Genomic DNA, 25,158 nt, shown 5'->3' with positions numbered 1-25,158 from the left:
AAAGAAAGAAAGAAAGAAAGAAAGAAAGAAAGAAAGAAAGAAAGAAAGAAAAGTTTGTCCTGAAACGATACTTGCAAAATGAATAAATTGCTTTTCCGTTAACTTGCACAATTATTGAAGAGATTTCCTTTTCATGAAGAAAAAAAAAGAGGCCCAACGTCAGCTAGCTGCCAAAATAGCCCTTGGTCTTCCCAGGAAGCTTAAATCTCAGTGTGTGTCAGAAAATGGATCTATATCTACGCAGAGAGGAAAAGGAGTGGGGTCATCTCTCTTCCCCTGCTCCTCAAAGCCCAGAAAACTTCCAATGGAGAAATCCACTCAATAGGATTCCTGGGGCCCTGGCTCATCTTGAATTAGCTGTTATACTGAATAATTAAACTAATTACCATACAAAATTAACCACAGGGATATGTTAATACACAACATTATTTAACTAATTGAAGGAAGTTGGATACCCAAAATAAACAACAGGGGAAAAAAATGTACTGGTCATTTGTTTATCTCTAGACACACATTTGGATACCCACCCACTGAGGTCCTAAACAGCCTAGTGCCCAGCCAGATGACCCGGTGAAGGGTGTAGCAGCTCAGAGGTGAATATAGGCTGTGAACAGCGTAAGAGGGCAGTCAAGGACGGTCCACCTTCCATGCAGGTATCTTCCTACTGCCGTTAGTAAAGGAAGTCCTCACCAACAGAAACAATCCAAAACTGTACACTTCTCGTGTTTACTCGGCCGTGGAATGCAGTGCATTCGTGGGCCGTGTGTCCCTGTGTGTGCGCGCGCGCGCGTGCACGTGTCCCCCCCTCCCCACTCCGGCCCCGTTGCTGATTTTCCTCCAGTTTTTACTCATAAACAGCTTCTCTCAGAGTATAGGAAAGTGGGGAGCAAGTAACACAAGTGGATCTAGAAATTAAATACACCTTTATTATGTGCCTAAAAGCACACACAGACAGAACTTACGTGTACATTTGAAATCTCACTCCTTAACTACTCTTTTAAGCCCAGACTGTTCTCAATGGGTCCCTGGGCAAAATCACTTCTAACACAACTTAGAAACAGGAGATGCAGCAAAGATTCCTTCCGGGCCCGCGGATCTCCCCCCGGTCGGTCTGTGTTCCAGGGCCCAGAGATGCACTGGAAGCTGCGGTGCCTTGGCTGGCTGCAGGTCCTCGCACCAGGTCATCGATATGCCTCTCCCTCGTCCCTCCCGCCCCCCATCTGGGGTGCACTGGTTTTGCTCCCCGGAGGGAATGCCCTCTGGAGGTTTCCATGACCCCGTTCCACCGAGAGAGTGTGTCCCCTAGGCGGAGACGTTCCGTGAGTCCCTCCCTGCCCCCTCACCCCCTCACCTCCAGCCACCCCGATCCTCTGCCGCGGCGTTCCATCTCTCCGACCCCCTGTGCTCCACAACGTAACCCCGGCTCCCGCCACAATTCTGCTCCCGGCGCCCCCTCTCGGAGAAGCCCCTCCATCTTTCCCCCGAGAAACCACGCGCCTCCCCACCCCCCGACCCTTTCCGGGGCTCCCCTCCCGCCCCGCCCGCCTCGGGCTTCCTCCCCTCCGCACTCCCCTCCGGCTTCAGTTCCCCTCCGCCCTGCGGAGGGCGCCCCGAGAATGCCGACAGGACACCCTCGTTCCGGCACCGAAGCTCCCCAACGTCGTGGTCCTGACCCCTCGGTCCTCCAGCCTCGGGCTCCGGGAGTCCCCAGCGTCTGGGTCCTGACCTGCCACCTCACCCTCAGGGCTCAAGCTCTGAGACTCCCCAACACCGGGGCGCTGAGCCCCGGCCCCAGAGCTCGGCGTCGTCAACCTCTCGATTCTGGAAGCCCCTCGGGGCTCGGGGTGTGGGGCTCCCCAACGTCGCGGTCCTGACATCCCTTCCCCCCCCACCCCCCGCGCTCGCGTCCCGGGGACTCCCCAACGTCGCGGTCCAGATCCCCCCCCTCCCCCCGGCTCGGCGCCTGCGACTCACCGGCAGGAGCGGCGACTGAGCCCGCGCGCGAGCCCAGCCCAGCCCGGCCCGCACTCCGGCTCGGGTTCCCGGCTACCAGCTTCCCGCAGGCGGCGGTGACTGCGGCGGGCACGGCACAGGGGAGCGGCCCGGGGGAGGGGACCGCTGGGGGCGGGCACCGCCCGGCTCCGCCCCTTCCCGGCCGGGGGCGGGATGCGCAGACCCGCGCGCCCACCGCGGCCCGGGTGCAGCCTCACCGAGAAGTTGACTGACACCTCTTCCTTCCACCCCGGGGTCAGACCTGCGCAGCCCCCTTTCAGCTAGACACACCCGAGGGCTTGAGAAAGAAACACGTTAACCGCTGCCCCATCCGTTTCAAGAACCCACTCCAGGAGGCCATTTCCGAGGGTTTTCTGGTTTTTGGTTTTGGGGGGTGTTTTGGGAGAAGGGGGAAGGCAACAACAACAAACTTCTTTAGTCTCAAGACGGATTCAGATTCTGGCCTCTCAGCCACCCGCATCTGCACATTCAGGGTCATTCTGCCTATGAAGTCATGTTATAACACACCAGGGAGGGCCCTTGTAGACACACATTTTCACACCCCTGAGATAACAATCGTGAAGTACTCTCCCGTGATTATGCACCACACAAACTTCTTATGCTGACAAGCTAGGAACCATTTCTATACCCCCACATCCTCAATCCATAGCTCACTAGCCAGACCACGGTATCAATGATCCACATATACAAGGGGGCAGGGCAGAAGAGACTTGCTCTCCTCACCCACAACGTTGCTATTTTACCATGGCAAAGATACCCTTAAGATGTGGGAGCACTGGGGCTCCTGGGTGGCTCAGTCAGTTGAGTATCAGACTCTTGATTTTGGCTCAGGTCATGATCCCAGGGTCTCAGAATGGAGCCCTGCAGAGGGCTCCAGGATAATGTGGAGCCTGCTTGGGATTCTCTCTCCCTCTCTCTTTCTCTCTCTCTCCCTCTGCCCCTCTCCCCTGCTGGTGCGCTCTCTCTCTCTCTCTCTCAAAAAAAAAAAAAAAAAAAAAAAAAAAAGGGAAGAAAAGAAAAAAAGAAAAGATGTAGGAGTAACAATTAACAAATTAACAAATCAAATTGGCTTTGCTATTAAAAAGCAGTGTCCATGATCTGGAAGAAAGAAAAACCCTGAGAAGATGGCCTGAACCAATGCTACTGGAGGAGGTTCATTTGATTCATGTCATTCTTTTTTTTTTTTTTTTTTTAAGTTTCTATATTTTGAGAGAAAGAACACAAGATGGGGAGAAGGAGAGAGAGAATCCCAAACAGGCTCCACACTCTGCACTGAGTGGTATGGGGGGCTCCATCTCATGACCCAGAGATCATGATCTGAGCCAAAATCAAGAGCCCCACTAAGCCACTCAGGCACCCCATATCATTATTTTTCTGAAACAATCAGGCCTAACTCTGGTTTGTTGATACCTGGCACTTTGCCATTTTACCACCCTGCTTCAGTGACATGTTTAAACAAACACCTCACATTTGTGCAATGTTTTCACTTTTCAAAACATTTTAAAATACATTATTGTCTTTATCTTCAGCAAAATATCATGAAGCAAAGACAGTAGGTTTTCCAACAGGGGTTATTTGAATTTCATACATGAAGACATTTAGACTCAGCAATTAGGGGCGCCTGGGTGGCTTGGTCGGTTGAGCGTCCGACTTCGGCTCAGGTCATGATCTCATGGTCCGTGAGTTCGAGCCCCGCGTCGGGCTCTGTGCTGACAGCTCAGAGCCTGGAGCCTGCTTCCGATTCTGTGTCTCCCTCTCTCTCTGACCCTCCCCCGCTCATGCTCTGTCTCTCTCTGTCTCAAAAATAAATAAACGTTAAAAAAAAAAAAAAAAAAAAGAAATAGACTCAGCAGTTAAATGGCCAGGTTTGAAGCAGAGTCAGGACTAGGAAAGAGTAAGGGGCCTGGTCTTCAGGGCCACTGCTCTTCCCACAGAATCACAGGTCCAGCACATATAGATCCTGATGGAAATATCACAGTCGGCCTTTGGTAGATTTGCCTCACCATCTCTGCTTCACCCCAAAGATGTCAGGGAATTCTCCTGAATTTACAAAAACACAAGCCTTCAATATCAACAGGCGTTTCTTTTTTGGCCAGAGATCATAAATGTACAGCAGAGTTGATGAGAAGAAATAAAAAGTCCCCTTTTTTCCCTCTCTCTGCCACTCTAGAAACAAAATTACAGGTCAGCAAATACGAAGGCCCAACCCCAGGCTCAATCCAACTGAAGGGAGCTGTCAGTGAGGGCTGATGAGTCTGCGAAATGCATGTTGATTATTCTTGCAGCTTTTCTTCTCCCTTCACCTGGAGAGTGGAGAAGGGTTCTCTTGTCTTAAAAGAAGATCAACAAGTCCTTTAAGGCTTTCTCAGTGTCATGGTGAGAAAATGGTAAATGTTCCTTTCCTAGGAACCTTCGTCTAGGGGAGAGCACGAAAGTGCAGCATTAAGTACAATGGGTGTCAGGCATTTTTATCTGTGGGCAGAGGGTTCTGTTTATAAATGGAGCTTTTAAGTGTGGTAAAATACATGTAACATAAACGTTACCACCTTAATCTTTTGAAAAAAGTTTTAATTGTGGTAAATTAAGCATAATATAAAATTTGCCACATAACCACTTTTCAAATGTATCATTCAGTCGTCTTAAGTACATTCACATCCTTCATGCCTTTTAAAACTACTTGGATCTCACACTAGCTTCTTCCACTTTTTACTCTGAGGTGATGGCCCATTTCAGTTTGGGCAGTGCAGTGATATTTTGGTAACTCTGGAAAAAAGAGTCCTAAAGTGACCTTCCTATTTTTGAATTAATAAAAGGCTCCTGGATCTTTCATAAGGGATAGTAAGGATGGCCTTTAATATATAGAAATTCACAGCCAACCTCCCTCCATGTAACACTTTCATCTGGCAACAAAATTTTGATTTGGGGTTTTTCCAAAAGCTGGAAACAGGCAAGATCTGGGATATTGCAGAATTTCCTCTAAAATGAGAATGCTAAACCGCTAACCCAATCAACATTCTATCAGACACATTTCCCTTTCAGATTGCCCTTGAAAACCACAGACACAGCCAATATACAGCGTAATTAAAAAATAGATATGCAAGACTAAGGAGCTATTTTTGTCCCAAACTCTAACAAAATAATTTGGTCCATTTTATGTTGTATACATACCACACTGACACTGTTTTTCTATTACTTTCATGGTGTGTTTATATAGCATTGTTTTTCCAAGAAGCTCAAAGTGCATGTGATGGCATAATATCCCTAAACTTCATACATTTTATGAGAAGTAGGAAGGGGGTAAGAACTGTTAGCCTTACTGTGACATGGAGAAATGGAAGCATGATATAGTTAAACCATTTGCTGGAACATCTATACTGGTTTGTAGTGGTCTATCCTAAAAGGCCTACTCATGAAAACTCATACAGGAAACATCTTATGAGAAAACTGAGGGCATTTTTCCACTATCTTGGCAGTGAAAAGGAAAAGCACTTTGCACTGTGGACCACTATCCTACACCATACACAAAAATTAACTCAAAATGGATTAAATACTTGACTATAAGACCAGAAACCATACAACTACTAAGAAAAAACATACATGGGAAGCTCCTTGACATGGCTTTTGGTGACGTTTTTTGGATTTGACTTCAAAGCAACAAAAGCCAAAAATGAACCAATGGGACTACATCAAACTGAAAATTTCTGCCAAGCAGCAGAAACCACTAATAAAATAAAAAAAGCAGCCTACTGAACGGAGAAGATATTTGCAAATGATATATCCAATAAGGGGTTAATATCCAAACTACATAAAGAACTCATACAACCCAATGACAACATCACAAACCCAGATAATCCAACTTAAAAATAGGCCTTTAAAATGAGAAGATCTGAATAGGTATTTTTCCAAAGAAGACATGTAGATGGCCAATAGGCACATGAAAATATTCTCAGTGTCACTAATCATCAGGGAAATGCAAATAAAAATCACAATGAGATATCATGTCACATCTGTCAGAATACAAAAAGACAAGAAGTAAGAAGTGTTGGTAAGGATGTAGAGAAAAGGAAACACTCATGCACTGTTAGTGGAAATGTAAATTGGTACAGCCAATATGAAAAACAGTATGGAGATTCCTCAAAGGAACTACCCTATAGTCCAGCAATTCCACTTCTGGGTATTTCTCCAAAGAAAATGAAAACACTAATTAGAAAAGATATACACACTTTTATGTTCATCGGAGCATTATTCACAATAGCCAAGATATGGAAACAATAAAAGTGTCCATCAATGGATGAATGGATAGAGAAGATGTAGTGTATATATACAATAGAATACTACTCAGCCATAGAATAGAATGAAATCTTCCCATTTGTGACAACATGGATGGATCTTCAGGGTATTACGCTAAGTGAGGTAAGTCTGGCAGAGAAAGACAAATGGCATATGATTTCATATATATGTAGAATCTAAAAAACAAAACAAAAGAACAAAAACTCATAGGTGCAGAGAACAGATTGGTGGTTGCCAAAGGGGAAGAGGGTTGGGAGGTGGGTGAAATGGGAGAAAGTGGTCAAGAGGTACAGACTTCCAATCATAAAATAAGTAAGTCATGGGGATGTAATGTACAGCATGGTGACTATAGTTAATAATATTGTTTTGCATATTATGTAACTTTATATGGTGACAGGAAAATAGGCTTATTGTGGTGACTATTTTGCAGTCTATACAAATATTAAATCATTATGTTGAACACCTGAAACTAACATAGTGTTATATATCAATTATACTTTAATAATAATAAAAAAAAAGTGTGTGCTTGAAAGTCAGACCATCTTGAGTCTGAACCCCTTTACCATCATCTAGAGCCTTTGGTAGTGTACTTCAGGGTTCGTATCTGTAAAATGGGAATAATAATTGTAACCAGTTTATATATTTATTGCTAGGATTAAATGAAGCACACATTAAGCACTCAACATTGTGCTTATCACATAATGAGGGCTTGATAAATGTGGGTAAAAAAGAAATGGCTGCTTATAGGACGTTCTACTTGAAGAGAAGATATACTTATTCCAGCAGACTTCATAGGAGTAATTTGGAGAAACTTGAATATCTATCTATTTTTTAATGTTTATTTATTTTTGAGAGAAGGGGTGAGGGGCAGAGAGAGAGAGGGACAGAGGATCCAAAGCAGGCTCCACACTGACAGCAGAGAGCCCATGTGGGGCTCAAACTCACGGATTGTGAGATCATGACCCGTGCTAAAGTCAGATGCTTAGCCGACTGAACCACCCAGGCGCCCTGAATATCTATATTTTTAATCCTGAAGTCAAATCTATACATTCCTTAACATTCCATCATCAGACAGACATCCACCCTTAGCTTTTCTATTCACACCCCCTGCCAGCTGGCCAAGTGGGGAAGCAACCATGATACTAATTTCACACACAAGATTCTAATGAGCTGTGGTTGAATCAAATTAAAAATAGAAATAAGAACAATGGTAATGGTTTTATTGTATTGTGTGTTTATGGTATCTTACTAATGGTGGAATGGTAGGGGTTCATTAATTTGATTTCGTCTGGAGTGGTTCATTCCTTTTTTCCCCTATTTTATTTCTTAATGATAACAATTAATAAATAATAAATAAATAAATAATTTATTTATTTACTTATAAATAAGTAAATAATAAAAATAAAAATTTTCCCCATTTTATTTCTTAATGATAACAATTAACAATTCAGGGAGCAAACCAATTAACACATGTAGACAAGGGAGGCAAGATCCAGCAATTGCTCCTGGGCCCTCTGCAAACCTGGGCACGTGTGAAGTTGTGTGGCCTTGCATTTGATCTCCCACTGTGAGGTAACCTGTGCCTCACTGAAGAGCTTCAGATGGGAAACTATAAGGATGAATGATAAAATGACAGACTAGTTATGCAAACAATATAAATTCCTACATTCCAACAACATTTAATGTATATAAGTGTAAATTTTAACATTTATTCTAAATAAGACTTAAATTTAGAAAATACAATTTATAATTGGATCATAGAAATTTAATGGCAAATGAAAGTGTGGATATTAAAATACGAGGACTTTACTTATTCTTTAGAAGAATGAAAAGCCCCAGAATAAATAGCCCTGGTTGCCCCCATCTTGAAATATCCTAACAATTATGTTTCTTCCCTTCACTTTGCTCCTAATTCTTAGTCATTTTATCCTGGGGGGTCGGGGGGTGGAGGATGGGTAATCCCTGACCCTGGCAAATCAGAGGAGTTGAACTTGCAAGACTAAGGTCAAAAATTTGGGGAAGTAAACATTTTTTTAGTCTGTCCAACTCCAGTCCAATCTGGGCTGTGTTCTAAAGGAAGATTTAGAAGAGAAATTTCTCGGCTTTAGGACTAGTGAAGAAGAGCCATGTGAATTCACCCAGGATGGAAAACTGAGACTTGAACCTCTGGCCTTTGCCACATCCCCCACTGCTGTGTTGGTGGGGGAAGTATACAACCCCTTATAGCTCATTTCTGTCTATCATCTATCATCTAAATTAGGTTGATGAGCAAAGGCACAGACCATCCTCTGTTAAAGAGTGGTGGGGTAGGGCCAGAATCTGCTATAGGGGCAGAGAGTTCTGTCCACTGCCTTTTAGTTGATGTCTATCTAAAAGAGACTTATCTTGGCTCTTGGGTCTTTTAAAGAGCATGGAAAAATGAAAATGGCAATCTTGGACAAGAAGACTAACAATTGCATTATTCATGCTAGATTCTGGCTTGGTTTCAGGGTTTTAATAATTTTAAAAAGAAAAAAAATCAGTGTAACAATTGACTGGTTTAAGCCAGCACGTGTTCACTGAGTCTGTTTTTACTGCCCAGGGGCAAGCTAGGGAGCTGGAACTGGCTTGTCCATGTGGCCATCTGGAAGACCTCTCAGAATAGAGGAGATCTAAGGCTATATACCCAGCCCAGATCTTAGGAGTGGAGTAGACAAATTGGAATCTTCATATGTGTACCTCTCTGAATGAGCTCAGCAACCTGAATGTTAAGCCAGGTTTAAAGTTATAAGTTTGGTCAAAAGTGACCTTTGGTTTATTGAGACACAGGGTCTTGAGCTGACCTCTCTTACATCATTACATCATTTTGTAATTCCCTATGAACTTCTTTGGTTTCTCCACTAGACTGCAAGCTCCTAGGCAGCAAGTTTCGTGTACATGCCATTTGTTGCCACACCCATATGACCTAGTACATAGTATGTGCTGGAAAAAAAATATCACTGAATAAGTGAACAAATAATGTAAATGCATGGCATATTTGGAATCCAGTTAGCCCAGGAGTCCATGATCATTAAGTCCAGATCCCTTACAGGAGGTAGGATGATCTAGAAATGGACTAGAAAAGAATATGCCCCAGGGGTGGAAACAATGAGGACAAGAAAAAGCCACTGAGGAGAAGCATGTTTTCCCATTTGGGAGAGGGGGAAAGAGAAGGAAAAAGAATGAGAAAGGGTAATTCTGGGTCCCCAGCAGGATATGCTACAGAAATAGACCTTTTTTTTTTTTTTTTTTTTTTTTTTTTTTAATCAAACTGAATTGAATTGAAGTAAACTGAATTCATCCTGAAGAGTTCAAATTAAAGTAAAATCCTTGGGGCACCTGGCTGGCTTGGTCAGTACAGCATGAAAGTCTTGATCTTGGGGTTGTAAGTGTGAGCCCCACATTGGGTGTAGAGATGACTTAAAAATAAAAATCTTTTTCCAATTCTGTGTCTCCCTCTCTCTCAGTCCCTCTCCCCCTCATGCTCTCTTTTTCTCAAAAACAAACATTAAAAAATTAAAAAAAAATCTTAAAAGAAATAAAGTAAAATTCTTCTCCCTCCCAATTAAATTAGATTTCTCCAGTTATTCGTCCCACTAGACTATGATTCTTCAGCCCTGAAGACACTCAGGGAGGAAACTGGGAGCCACTCTGGGCATAGAGATCCAAACTTTTTTGGGTCTTTCTCCCCAAATGTTCCTGACAGCCTCCAAGAATTACCTAACACTTTGGGTGTTTTGACCAGAGTCTTAGAATCCTGGCAACGCCAATGTGAAGTTTCAGCAGGAATCTCACAGGGCAAATAGTTTCTGGGGTAAAATATGTGACTGTGTCCTGACCAAATTAACTATGATCCATGCATGAGATAGAATACTATACTGTCTTCAAAAATCATGCAGACCACATGGCATAGAGAAACTTGCAGTCTGTAGTTCTGTGGTTTAACAAAACAGAGCAGGCTGTGCAGTGTAATCCAGTTTTTTAAAAAAGACATATATGGGGGTGCCTGGTTGGCTCAGTCAGTAGAGGATGCAACTCTTGATCTTGGGGTTTAACTTCAAGCCCGTTGGGTGTAGAGATTACTTAAAAATAAAATCTTATAAAAATAAATATAAATTTAAATATATATCACAAGAAAAAAAAAGAAAGAAAGAAAAGCAAAAGAAAGTTATGCACTCATAATGGTTATTTCTCGATGGTGATATTCCAGGAGAACTTGAGTTTCTTTTTTATAACTTTCATCATTTTTCAAAATATCCTTAATAAAATAAACATGTAAACAAATGGCTGTTGTTCATTGTTCTGCACATAAGTATAATTATAATGGACTATAATTAACTGTACATTATTACAGGACAAAAATATAATGAAATTAATTATAGCAATTGTGATGTGTTGGTGCTTTGTGAGTACCCTATGTTTCTGACCTCATAACAACAGCAAACAGTATCTTTATTCTCTTTTTAAAATAGATGTTAAAAGAAGTAACTTGCTTAAGGCAACCATAAACTGTGTCAGAGTCACCCCATCATCAGTGGTGCTGGGGAAGCAGATGGCAGGGAGGTCAAAATCAGCATGCTTGGATTCCAAGAACTCAAGGTTCTCGGAGGGGACGCTGAGTGCAATATGCAAGGTGCCCCTTCTCTTAACAGCCACTAATGGGCATGACTGGCTCCATCAGCCAGCTCCTTTGGACCTGAACAACCTCCTTTCCTGCCATGCTCCTCTTTAATGGTGCATTCGACATCTCTCATCCCCTCTATTAAATCAGGGCTAGAAGAGAACTATGCTGGCTGATCCAATTTTATTGAGATTGAGTCCAGTAAACTGTGCAACAAGATGAGGCCTGGCTACTTTAAGTCTCTCTCTCCCTTCTCTCTACCTCTTTAGACAAATCCAATTAGTCCTAATCCCTCTACATTTTTGACAAGGGGGTCAGCAAATCATTTAGGTCAGAAGGGAAATATCTTATTTGGATGCTGTGAGGCCACTAAATAAGATTTTAGTCTGGAGACGTAGGGACATGTGCCTATTACTCAATATGCAGTAGTCCTATTATTAATTCTTTCATCTATTCAGGAAATATTTATTGAAGACCATGTAAGTGCTAAGAACACTTTGCTAAGACCTAAAGATAAAAAGATACACTTGATGCAATCTCCATCCTCCCCTCTAATAGAGAAGACATATTTATACAAATAATTATGATACAAGGGCTATAAGAGAGGGATACTGGACATTATGGAAAAACAAGGGAGGAGCGCCTAGTTCCTTAGTCACCTGGTGTTTTAGTGTTGGAAGGGTCAGCAAAAGCTCAAGGTGAGTCATGAAGGATGAGGTCTAAATAAGCAAACTGGAGAAGAGGGAACAATTCGGCCTGAGGAAACAGCAGAGACAAAAGCCAAGAGGCACACAACAGCACCACACTTGCAGGAATAACAATGGCTAGTGTGTAGGGCACATATGGATGCAACCCCTGCTTACAGCCTGCAACAAGGAAGGAAGAGACGGTACAGTCCATAACCAAAGAGTTTTACTGTCTGTCACTAAATCATACGTGTAGAATATTAAAGAAAGTAAACGCAACCCTTTACTTTGGGTTCCAGTGGCATGTTTCAACTCATAAAATCCTCAGGGGAAGAGAGAATTTAGAAGCAGCTCCTCTTACCCCACTGATTCCTCTAACTAGCACCAAGATTTAGTATCAATATTCGTGGTGGCCATGTGATCTGTACCCCGAGTAAGCAAGGACTGGAGATCATCCCTCCGCTTTGGGCTCTCTCTGTCTCTCTCTGTCTCCTCTCTCCTGCTCATTTCTTTGGTACATTTAAACTTTTTCATTCCCTTCACTCCCTGCTGTGCTCGCATCCCACCTCTTCTTGTGGTCAGTCTTCGAGAGGCTGTCAATCACTCAGTTCCATCCACCTCTGCTGCTGGACTGGGTCAGGGGCTTCAAATCAAGTGGGTGGGGGAAAGAGCCTAAGAGCTGGCCTCATAGTCAAATATCTGAAAGATCTTCAGACCTTTCATGTGGCCTCATTTACTGTTTGCTAGCCAAGCAATTTTGAATTGTTACATTAAGCCTGTCAATTTCTCTGCCTTGGGGAACAGTCTCAGCTTTGGTGATAAGTAGACCACGGAGATTGAGAAAATTGGAGAAAGAAAATCCATCCTACCACATGGGAGAAACCATGGCAAGGGGTGATATGGGAGAAGGAAGCAGGGGTCACATAATAAAGGACTACACATGTCCTAGGAAGGAACAATGAAACTGCACAATGATTCCCCACCAGAGTTGGGGATGGGGGCAAACCCCCTTCATGTCATCAATTTCTCTGCTATTGTAGGTTCTTGTTCTGATGGGAGCATGGCATAGCCCCCAGGTGTATTGGGTCACTACAATAGATAGACACTTAAAAACAAGGAAATTGCATGAGATATTTTGTTTTTGACGTATTTTTCTGGAGGCAATGTGGGAGAAGGAACTGAGACTAGTGAGGCTGGAGGCATGAGAAACTGGGAAAAGAGACTGGTTAGGAGGCAGTTGCAGTCAGATAGACATGAGCTGATGAGGGCTTGAAGGAAGGCAAGGGTATTGTGGATGAAGAGCAAACACCAGGTTTAAGAAGCATCTAAAAGGCAAAATCAATAATAGCATTTGGTGACTAACCGGAAGTAGGAGGTTGGATCCCGGTGCTGTGTGCTTATATAAAAATACAGATCACTGTATTACCTAGGTCATAGTTCTCATCTCACTGTGTCAGAATTCTTGATTAAATAGTCTTCCCAGTATCCTCCGCAGAGGCTGAAACCATCTGGTATCCCAGCGCTGTTTCCAGCACATAGCACCATGCCTGATACATAGCAGGTCTTTAAAAAAAAAAATTAACTGAAAAGATAAACAAACAAATGAATGAATGAATGAATGAATGAAAGGCATAAAGAATGACCTACACATGGATGGCTTAAATGACTGGATAGTCAGGGAAGCTGTCAACTAAAGGAGGAAGTACCGGAAAAAAAAGGAGGGTGGCCTCCAAAACTGCAATTTTATTTTCCTTATGTTGGGTTTGAGGTGCCTGTGGGATCTTCCGAGAAGATGTTCAGTTGCAATGGGAGCCCAGGGGAGGGTTCTAGTCTGGCATTATAAAGTAGGTAGTTGTCAGTGAATTGGCAGACATTCATAGCACAGGTAGAGGTAGGACAACTCTGCAGAGTGAAGCAAAGAGGGCTAAGAGAAAAGAAGTTATTTCTAACCAGAAGGCTGGTGTTTTTTTTTTCTTATTGTTTGTGTTTTTATTGAAATATAATTCACATACCATACATTTCATCATTCTGAAATGTGAAGTTAAGTAGCTTTTAGTGTATTTACAATGTTGTACAACCATCACCACTATCTAATTCTAGAACATTTTCGTCATCCTCAAAAGAAACCCCATACTCATTAGCTGTCATTCCCCATTCTCTGTTCCCGCCAGTCTCTGGTAATCACAAATTATCTGTTTCCATGAATTTGCTTATTCTGGATATTTTATTTAAATGGGAGTCCTCTAATATGTGACTTTTGTGTCTGGCTTCTTTCACTTAGCATGATGTTTTCAAGGTTCCTCTGTATTTAGCATGTGTCTGCACTTCATTCAGAAGGCTGGTGTTTGATCTTTAGCAAAGTTTCTTGTAGTCCCATCTTTGATCTATAAGGCTCCCTTGACCTTTTGAGTACATCCCTCAAAGTCCAGATGGTGGGTCCCTTCGTTAATCCATAGAATTTGGAAAATCTTTATGCTTGCCCCTTCTCCACTCATGCTCTGCCTCTCTCTCTGAAAAATACATAAACATTTCTAAAAAATGAAAAAAAGGGGGGCCTGGGTGGCTTGGTCAGTTGAGCATCCAACTTCGGCTCAGGTCATGATCTCTCAGTCCTTGAGTTTGGGCCCCACATTGGGCTCTGTGCTAACAGCTTAGAGCCTGGAGCCTGCTTTGGATTCTGTCTCTCTCTCTCTCTGCCCCTCCTTCACTCATGCTCTATCTCTCTCTCTCAAAAATAAATAAATATTAAAAAAACCAGAAATTCTTTATGCTTAAAGGAGCCATAAAAATCATCGTCAGCTACTCTCTGAAGGCATCTCTGACTTCTCTGGGCCACAAGAATGTCTTCTTTTTTCTGACTCCCAGGGCACACACTGTGTGCACTTTGCAATTAAATGCCTGTAAATTTTCTGTCTTCCTTCTCAAATCAGAGTGAAAGAGAGTATGGAGTGTCATGTGCTATATTTTTCTTCTATTGTTTACAACACTTAACACAGCATTCTATGGAATTATTCCTCCAATCAAATAGAAACCAAAATGACACTTAAATTATCTCTCTAATTGCTAAAATGTTTCCAGGAACACTATTACTTCATTTTTAAAATGGATTTGACTATTTTTTCTTAGACTTTGTAATAGATTGCTCTTTGATTAACTGTCCAGTTCATGATTATTTCCCATTTTCTAGAAACTGGTCCTCTTCTGTCCCTATCCCAGGCTGATACAGCTAGAAAGCCCTTGTCCAGCTATACTGGGTCTTTATGTCTCATGTTCATTCTCAGTGGCTGGTGCTCATTTCATACCAACTGTTAAATATTTTCAATATTATTCTTATACTACCATTTACATTGTAGCTGCAATAGTACACAGCAGCTCCCTCCTCCCTGCCACATATGACTATGTCACTCTAGTCACAGCTAGATGGTCCAAGAAAATGTACCTGACCCAAGCCTTGTCAATTAGTCTGCCTTCATGAAGAATTTGGATTTAGTTCATCCTTAATCTATATGATGTTTTGAACAACAAGAAAGTAAATTCAGGAGATATTGGCAGCATGCAAACTGGAAAACTAGACAGAGCCAGTTGGAGCAAATGAGAGAAAGAAAACAGTGAGGGAGTCTTTCCTACAGAGAAGGGCCTGCAAGAGATGAATCTAGAGTCTTAATGTCTCCAAACCCTTGGTTCTAATTCATTCTTGCAGGCTGGCTTTGTCTCTACCCTTGAGCTCCATTAAGTGCCTATGTATCTTTAGGTGTTGAGTTGTTTATGAAGGTACTAATATTCTTGTTTGGGGGGGGGGGGGAGAACCTGAAAGGAGAAGAGCTACTTTTGTTTAATTCTTTTCCCCTCACTCCTCCATTTCACCAACTCCCAACCCCTTGCACCAGGTTGATGCTAAGCTGGCATGCACCTTTGTGACTGTATAGGATGTTAAATATTTTGTATATCATCTTGCTTCTCCAGTCCTCATCCCTGCACCCTCACAACCCTCTCCTGCATGTTCTTGCCGGCACAATGGGATGAAGGATCAGAATCGGGTTCTGTTTGAGTCAAAGGAAAATACTAAAGTGCCATTCCTTGCACACGACAGTTTCCAACATATATCTCTTTTTAGCTTTTTAGCTAGCTCCAGTGAGTTTCTATTATTGATAATCAAAGAAGTTCTAATTGAGAATGCTTTTAATGTAAACATTAAGATTTTTTTTTCATGAAGATGGAATAGACTTTAGAAATTACTCCATCATTGGACAGATGAGAAAGCAGATCCAGAAAGCCAGAGACCTTGAAAGCATCACACAGACATGTGAGAGTGGAGACTGTAGGTCTCCTTGTATTCTTCTGGGTGTCTTTCCCTTCAACACTCCCTCTCCTTCTCTGCCTCAGACCCCTGGCATCATGCACATATGGAAGATGCTTGCATCATTTAATGGCAGAAGAAATTACAGTAATTAGTGCTTGTATTACATGCCCTGATAACTGTCACTGATAAGGAGAGTACAACTTCATTTTAGGGGGTGTGGGCCACTTTGAGTCTATCAACAATCCTTGTTGAACTGATAGAAGATATTGACTGTGGCTGACAAGCAGGAATTGATGCACACTGTGGTATGGTGGTTTAATTCATTAATTATCAAATAAAGACAGCACTGAACTGTCTAGGACACATTAAGAGGATTTTCTGCTCTTTGCTTTGTTACTACCAAGCTTTCTGACCACCCCCACCCAATGGCACCACCATATCACAACACATCCTCTTCCATTAGAATTGTCACTCCACTTTCTGCAGCCTCTGTCCTACTCTACAGTTGGCAAAGGAAAGTGAGGAAACATAGAATATCTTATAACATCAAGGATCTCTCCTGTATCACTGGTTGTGAAATGGTCCCTTGATTGGTCAAGTCCTAGCCGGGCGGCAGGTAGCACAGCAGGATGCCTCATGTCTAGCCAGACACTTTGAGCAAGCCAAGGTGAGACATGATGACAGTCTGTAGACACTTTGCATGCCTGCCAGGCTGGAGTGCCTGTCATCTTAAGGCATAAAACACCAAGCTGGATGGATTCAAGAGATTTAGTTCATGCTCCTAAGGTAACAGTCCTGTGGTTTTGACCCCACTTCAGTCACTACTTTCAGTAAGGCTGCAGATACATTATTTAAATCTTCTCCATTTCAGTTTGTTTATTCAAAAGTACACCACAGACTTACTTCTGAGTCTCTGTTATTTAGAATCTCATGGCTTGGCCTATGCTATTTATTTTGCTTCTTTTTAAGTCTTATTTACTTATTTTGAGAGAGAGAGAGAGGGGGAATCTCAAGCAGATTCTGTACTGTCAGTGCAGAGCCAGAAGCAGGGCTCGAACTCATGAACCATGAGCTCATGACCTGAGCTGAGATCAAGAGTCAGACACTTAACTGACTGAGCCATCCAGCTGTCCCTATGCTTTTTATTTGGTTAAATATTTTTTCATTTGTTACCAAAAGAATCATATTTAGCCAAATAACCAATGTCTACCCCAGACTGTAAATTTCTTGAAGACAAATACTGTTAATTGTTTGGCATACTGCCAGGATAGCAGCACTTACAAATCCATTAAAACCTTGAGTATAACTACTTAATAATGATACTTCAATTCAATTTAGCAGCAACATATTGACTTCTTCTGTAGTGGGTATCTGTTTCTGCCAGCATCTTTTCCTTTAGGAACTCACACTCCCTCACATGGCAGTGCTAACAGTCACATTTCCCCACTTGCCCTGGCCTGTGGGTCAAGAATGGATGCAGGCTGGCTGATCAGAGTTTCCTAAACCCTTGGAAATAGGGGTGAATATGTAACCCAAACTGGACCCTTTGGTGTTTTCTCTGGGATTGGAAGGAATTATTTGTAAAGAGATACATATCTGCTTAGTGAGGACAATTCAAACTCAGTGCTTGAGAGACTCTGTCTGAGAATGAAACCATAGACCTAGTTCTGGCCTATGCAACTTAAGGAAAACCACCTGGACTTGGATCTGGAAAAACGTCTGTTGGTAAAGGAGATAGTCATGATCCCTTTTATTTTTCCTCACTTCTGACTTGGTTGGAAGTCATGGTTGGAGCTGCAGCAGCCATCTTGAGACCATGAGGGAAAGACAAAGAGAATCACAAAGATGTCAATCCTGACATCTTTGAACCCCTCGAACAATAAATAGCAATTACCTTACTCCAGCTAAGCTTTGACAAGCTATAGACCCTAAGCCAAGTTTGTGTTTGTAAGCCTCGGAGGCACTGCCTGAGCAGGCTAGCATGGTAAGCCAAGGAGACTAAGCCAGGGCATCCTCCTCTGCCCCTACTTCTCCTCTCTGCTCCTGGTACTTGACTCTCTGGCCAGCAGCAGCTATGCATCACCAATGCCTAGGGTCCAGCTGGCCACCACCAGTATATTAGGGATTCCACTGTTGGCAACAAGTGGGAACTGAGTGGTGGACTCTCAGTCTGGAGATTGGTGACTATGTGAGTCCCCTTGTTTCTGGCTAGCTGCCCAAGTTGATATGCTGGGCTCACAGGAGTATAGGATGCACAGGACTCTGGATGTCACTGGGGCAGAGTGACATTGACCAGTGAGGTAGCCATCCTTCCTACCTACCTGGCCAGGCCCCTCCCACTTATGCTGATAAGCTCTTTCTTGCAAGAATATCTGCAGCAAAAGGCAACTACAGAGGAGAAGTATGAGTAACACCCACATGGCCCACAGCAAACAAATGGGGCAGGGCACGAGTTTTCTCTCCTGTTACAGAAGTGCTTACATGATAATCTTTGACTTTACTTTTTGGCTCACAAAGTCTAAAATGTTTACTACTAATATTATAGAAAAATTTAGTAAGATTTTTCTATAATATTATTACATCTTTTTCTATTGCTCTAGGCAATACCTGTTATGGTAGTGAGAAAAAAAGTCTCCTTTTTAAAAAGACACTTCAGTCAAGTTTCTTGTGATTTGTAGCAAAAAACATGCCTAACTTATTCTAGTAAGTAGGACTTCACTAGACAAAGATGTTCTAGGTAGAGTTTTTGGGGGCACAAATGAGAAACAAATATCCCTGAACAGGGACAGAGAAACAGCAGCTGATGAGCCAGCCATGTGTGAGGAAAGCAAGACCTCTAGTGTGGCTTGAGAACAAGGTTAGCAGCAGAGCCAAGTAATTAAAGACATCTTTCAAAATTGTATGTCGACCCATTAGTGGGAAAAAACCCAAATGTCCTTTACCGGGGAATGGTTAAACAAACTGCCATACCTCTGTCTTATGGAGTACCACTCAGCAATAAAACAGAATGAATCATTGATACAGGCAACAGCTTGAATAGGTCTCAAGGGAGTTATGCTGAGTGGAAAAAAAAAATCTCAAAAGGTTATATACTGAATGGTTCCATTTATATGACATTATTGAAATGACAAAATTATAGAGATGGAGAACAGATTTGTGTGTGCCACAGGTTAGGGCATGGGGAAAAGGCTGTGGCTATAAAAAACCACAAGGAATTCCCATGATGGAACTGTTCTGTATCTTGACTGTGGTGGTGGCACATGAATCTACACCTGTGATAAACTGTGCACACAAAATGAGTGCACACAAAAGTGGTTACATTTGAACCAGGTGGGTGGATTGCATTCATGTCAATATCCTGATTGTAATATTGCACTCTGGTTATGCAAGATGTTACCATTGGAGGAAACTGGATAAAAGGTATATGAGATTCCTCTGTGATATTTCTTTTTTAAAAAATATTTTTTTATTTGTTGAGAGAGAGAGAGAGAGAGAGAGAGAGAGAATGAGGATGAGTGGGGAAGGACAGAGAGAAAGGGAGAGAGAGAATCCCAAGCAGGCTCTATGCTCAGCTCAGAGCCCGATGTGGGCCCCAGTCCCATGAACTGTGAGATCATGACCTGAGCCAAAATCAAGAGTTGGACGCTTAACTGACTGAGCCACCCAGGAGCCCTTCCTCTGTGATATGTCTTACAACTGATGTGAATCTACAAATATCTCAAAATAACAAACTAAAAAATACATGAAAAAGGGATGGTAGCTTGAGCTTGGCAGGGTCTGTGAGAAAACAGGACAAGATGTTGAAGAAAGATGGAGGAATGTGTGTTCATAACAGAAGTTGGGAATACTGAGAATCTGGATATGTAGCAAGCCAACTCGACTCATATGGAACTTGTTGTATCAACACTATCGGAAACTTCATTCATATTCACTGAATTCTATTTCAAGTAATTTGAGAACCTGTTATATTTCAGGCAACTTGATAGAACATTTTCTACTGGCTTCCCTTGAATTAAATTATAAAATGAGCTCTTCTTGGGGAAAACTTTTAACCTACCAGTACATTGATTTATATGCAATATGCTACTTATTTTATTTCCTGTTCATATATGTGGAAGACAAAAAAAGAAACTTTTCTAAAAATATTCAGTGTAAGTAACTAAATAAGTTATTCTGGGAATTAAAGACAAAAGGGAACCCTCGTTACTATTGTGTTTCTCAAGGTAAGGTATGTTCTCTTAACGTTTTTACATTAATTGAATATAAAAGTTTAAAATACTGCTGCAAACCAATCATAAAAAGTAGCCCTGTCTAAGGGCCCTTCTTGCTTGAAGAAGCTGAAGTTTTTGCACTTTTCCTACTTCAAAATACCTAAAATACTGTCTGCATAGGGAATATTGGCATTTTTTAAGATTACAATAGTTCCTATTTGTGGTCTATATAATGGCTTTCCTATGAACTCCCAAAATTTCCAATTATTCAACATACATCACAGTTACTTATTGTGATTTTAGAGGACGTTAAATATCAGTTCAAATTATCCCCATTAAGAAAGTGGGGGAAACGTTTGTGTATAAAGATATATTTTCATGGTTATTAGCTTGAAAATAAAAAAACCCAAGAATGATACGGTGTAGCAGTACATAGACCGCTGTCTTTGCTAACGCAAGGTAACTATGTTTTGTTTTATGTGCTTTGCAAAGGTTCTGCATTTTCATCTTCATCCTCCTCCAACAAGTCACCAAGTATCTTGTTTGCTCTCACTTATGATTATTGTACATGTTTATCTTTCTGCTTTCCAGACTCGCTTTCTATTTCAAATGGATTTCTGCACTCAGATCAAAAGCACACTGTCCCATTGGCACTTCCTTAAAATGCTGCTGGGGAACAGGTCAGGCAGATGCCTGGGGGTTGAGGCCGGCTTCTCTCCTGCTTTGGAAACCACTCTTTCAGGAGATTCCTAGACTCCTCCCTCTTGCTGAATTCTTTTCATCCAGGATTGTTAGGAGGTTCCTGAGCAACATCAAAATCCAGTGGTTGAGCATCTCAGTGTGCTCTGGGGGACTAAGAGATGCTGATTGAAATCATCCCGTGCTCCTTGTAATCCATTTCTGAACTATCAGGGCTTATAGTTCCTTGTAAAGTCTCAGCCTCATCAGCAGCAGCAAGCTGAGCTCTAGATTCTTTCCTCATAAAAAAGCCTTGGTTTGGGGGCTCCTCAGCATGGCATAGAACATCTCCAACCTCCTACAGCCACAGCGAATGCAGCTCAGAGCACAGGGCAACTGCATTTCTCACTGTGGTGAGGACAGAAGCACATGGGCTGCAAGCAGGATTTTAAAAGAGCATCAAAAGTATAGAAAAGAAGGAAAGATAGTGTATTGTAAATAGTAAGGATAAGTATTGTTTTGTAAGATGTTTATTTTAGTTATATTTGTGTATACATATGTTAGGTCATAATGTAACACACATATATTACATATTCAGCATATAATATATAGCATGTAATTGTAATATTGTATGTACTATAATATGCTATACAGTATATATGGTATTATAGTAAATATAGTGTATGATCTTATATATATAATTATATATGTATACCATAAGTATTTTTTACATTTGACCCTATATATATATATATGTACATACATATAACTAAAGCAAACATTTTACAAAATAATACTTCCCTTTACCATGTACAATAGACTATCTTTTCTCTTTTATATATTATATATTTTATATGTAATTTATAATACATAATTATATATTATAGAGTACATAATTTATATAATTATATATTATATTATTACATTAAAATATATTATAACTAAAATTATATTATATTTAATATTTCTTATTGTAGAAAAATCTCTAGAGTAAGCCTTCTAGCAAGATGGGTCTTATATAATGTAAACTCTATTACTTTTGCCATAGTCTATCGGGTAAAAGCAAATCATAGATCCCACCTACACTCAAAGAGGGGATCACACAGAGGCATGAACAGTAGGAAGTGGGAATCATGAAGGGTCACCCTAGCATCTATCTGCTGCAGACACCATGAAAAGCCAGGCCTTGGTCATATACCACTTCAGTTACCAGAAGATGGGGGTGGGAAAGCTTTCTGGAAAATTAAAGCTATAGCTTCCAGTTCACATGAAAATGAAAGAGACAATCTGAAAATAGAATTGCTGAGATACGGCAACCACTGAGTATGGTACAGGAAATGGAAGAGAGAAGCATGACTCAGGGCTTTATAGCCAGTGATTGGAAAGAGGGCAATGCTATTACTGAATCTGGGGACACAAGCAGAATGACAGAGAAGGGAGGAAAATGAAGAGATTTACTTGAAGTTGCCATAGGATGTCCTCCTGGAGCTCAGGACAGAAGCCCGAGACACAGATTTGGATATCATCAACCTAGGAGTGGATGACATTGACAGCTGTAGGAATATATGGTACGTTTGTGTGTGTAGCAGTAGGAGATCATGGCCACACACTCCCCTGCTGAAAGCCTTCCCACATTTCCAAACAAAGTCCTCAAGCTTGCAAGGTCCTTCACAGTTTTATTCTTGCTTACCTCTCTGGACTCTTGGTAGACCCTCTCCTTAGAACACTATTTTACTTTGCACAGGTCTCCAAAATTTCCGGTGCTCTGTATTTTCTCTGAGTCCTTTCTGGCCATTTTCCCACTGCACAGAACACTCTTCATCCCTCCCTATATCATTGCCTGGCTACAAATCCTTTGGGTTTCCATGCAGATCATGCCCCCTGGAAAGTCTTCCATCATTCCCTGAGACAGTGTAGCTACCCCTCTTTGTGCTTCCAGAGCAGGCTGTATTTCTGCAATACTAATGGCACGAAGTTGTCTTCGCCTATTTCCTGTCTCTTAACTAGCTTCCTGAAGGCAGAGATGGGTTTCACTTACACTTGTATCTCCAGTTCCTAGCACAGTCCTTAGCACACACAAGACGCTTGATGAGTACTTGTTGAATAAATGAGGAGTGGATGTTAACATTTCTCTCTTGGTTAAAATGTATTTACTTATAAATATCAGAAAACTCCATCCAAAAAGGGATTAATGCTTAAGCAAAAAAGGGACTTAATGAGTAAGCAAAGAAGTCCTGATGCTATGTTGTTTTTAGATGTAATTTGGTGCAGAGGCCCAAATGGTATCACCAGGACTGTTTCTCTTCCTTCATCCTTTGGCTTTTCTCCCTCTGGCTTAGCTCCATTCCTAAGCTGGGTCTCCCTTGTGATGGCAGGATGGCTGTATTTGCATCTGGTCTTCTATCTTCAACACTTTCAAGCCTAATGGGAAAAAGTGCCTCACTCCCAGGAGCCTTAGCAGAAATCTCCTGGAGTCTCAGTGATTCTGAGAGGAGGTCTCCTGCCCACTCCTGAACCAATCACTGTTTGTCCAAGAGAATTAAAAACTCTGATTAGTCAGGCCTAGGTAACGTGCCATGCTCAGATCTTCTGGAGCAGGAGGTTGGGAAGGTATAGACTCTCCAGATAGAAATCTTGGATTTGCCCTGGAATTGTGGGGAGGAAATCCCCCAAAAAGCAAATTTCCATTAGAGCAATGCCTATAATTCAAGGGATGGGGAGGATAAGTATCCAGCAAAGAAATTCTAAGTAAGAGAGACAGGCAAAGAACTAAAAAGAATGTTTAGTGCCATCAAAGGAAAGTAGACAATTATTTAATACAAACCATGTGAGAGAATCTTTTCATGCAATATCTCCATTTAATCCTCACAATAACCCAGATATGTAGACTTTTAAAAATCTTAGTTGATGGAGGGGAGCCTGGGTGGCTCAGTCGGTTAAAAGTCCAGCTTCAGCTCAGGTCATGATCTGGCAATTCGTGAGTTCAAGCCCCGCCTGGGGCTCTGTGCTGGACAGCTCAGAGCCTGGAGCCTGCTTTGGATTCTGTGTCTCCCTCTCTCTCCACTCCTCCCCTACTTGCACTCTGTCTCTCTTTCTCTCTCTCAAAAATAAACAAGCATTAAAAAAAAAAAGAGTCTCAAGGTAAACTGAGTCTGAGAGGATATGTGACTCGTCCTAGTAAATGGTGTAGCTGGAACAGGAACTCTGTCTCCAGGAAACCAGGCTGTGACAGGAGTTCAGCAAGATGTCAAATCCAGCAAGAGGGCTGAGGTGAGTGAGTGCTATGATGAGGACTGGATATTTGGAAATAGGAAGTTCCAGCAGACTCATGATGTCTATTTCAGAAGAGCTGTGAGGGCCACAGGGATTGAGAAACAAGGAGGTGGCAACACTTCCAGACAGTTTGACAATGAAAAAGAGAGAGGGGGCACCAATATATATACCTGTTTACATGTGTCTCCCCAGTCACAAAGTGTGCTCCTCAAAAACAAAGAGTTTGTTTTTATGTCTCCAGCCTAGGAGAGGCCTTGCACATAGTGTTCATCACCAGCATTTGGTACTTTCATGAGTAAATGACTGAATGAATGGAAGAAAAAAAAACTAAATCCCAAGAGGAAAGGAAGGTAGAGAAATATAGAGATAGAATAGATTTGAGCATGTTTCTAGGGCAAGTGCAAAGAGGTTGACAATGAAAGAAAAAGTTGATGAATGAAGCTGAGTCCCCTATGTGGTTCCAATTCCAAATCCCATGGAGGAATAAGTCTTAACATAAAGGTTTCAATTTTTCTTTCCCCAAAGCAAGAGAGAGGGAGGAAAGCATAGGCTAATGATCCTCGGAAAGTCTAGGGTAAAGGGGAGAAAAGCCACAGTCCTACTGTGGAATAGTAAAGGTGCCTATCTCTGTAACTCTGTTGAATGTTCCTTCAAGGCAGTCCCAATATTTTCATTTATGTCTCACCCCAGAGTGGCAGGCATAGAATACAAACTAAAATAAATGTATAAATGTAGCAGACCAAATTGAATAAAATTAAATTCTCTTCTATGAAAATTTGAGCACCACCTACAGAAAGCAGGACCACAATATAATCCTGGTTTGGTGGCTTGTCAGGACTTTGTAGGGTGCTGCGGGAAGATGGAGGAAGGCAGTACAATGTGTACATGTGATCTACTCTCCAGAATGTGTTTGCCGGGTAAATAGCTCCTTATCATTTTCTTTGTAAATACAAGCTTACACCCTACTTCTTCAGAACACCTGGGCTTGGGCAGTGATGACTAGGTTGAGCACTTATAATCACGGGTCTGTTTTGGGAAATTATAAGATGTGAAGTCCCAGAGGCTAGC

At 41.8% G+C, this 25,158-nt stretch overlaps 1 protein-coding gene and 1 long non-coding RNA gene across 2 annotated transcripts in view; both read right to left on the bottom strand.

Annotated features, from left to right (window-relative positions):
* PAQR8 (progestin and adipoQ receptor family member 8) overlaps positions 1-2,087 on the bottom strand; it is a 40,815-nt gene extending 38,728 nt beyond the window's left edge. Inside the window, exon 1 of the mRNA XM_049653803.1 lies at positions 1,975-2,087. The gene's annotated coding sequence lies outside the window, so the exon portion shown is untranslated. The remainder of the gene's footprint in view (positions 1-1,974) is intronic.
* Positions 2,088-7,722: 5,635 nt separating this feature from the next.
* LOC125938564 (uncharacterized) overlaps positions 7,723-25,158 on the bottom strand; it is a 70,391-nt gene continuing 52,955 nt past the window's right edge. Inside the window, exon 3 of the long non-coding RNA XR_007462735.1 lies at positions 7,723-7,912. This is a non-coding gene — a long non-coding RNA (uncharacterized LOC125938564). The remainder of the gene's footprint in view (positions 7,913-25,158) is intronic.

This window comes from Panthera uncia (assembly GCF_023721935.1).
Source record: "Panthera uncia isolate 11264 chromosome B2 unlocalized genomic scaffold, Puncia_PCG_1.0 HiC_scaffold_24, whole genome shotgun sequence".
In the NCBI taxonomy this organism is placed as follows: Eukaryota; Metazoa; Chordata; class Mammalia; order Carnivora; family Felidae; genus Panthera; species Panthera uncia.
The sequence above is the reverse complement of the archived record's forward strand: the minus strand, read 5'-3'. Positions and strand labels throughout refer to the sequence as shown.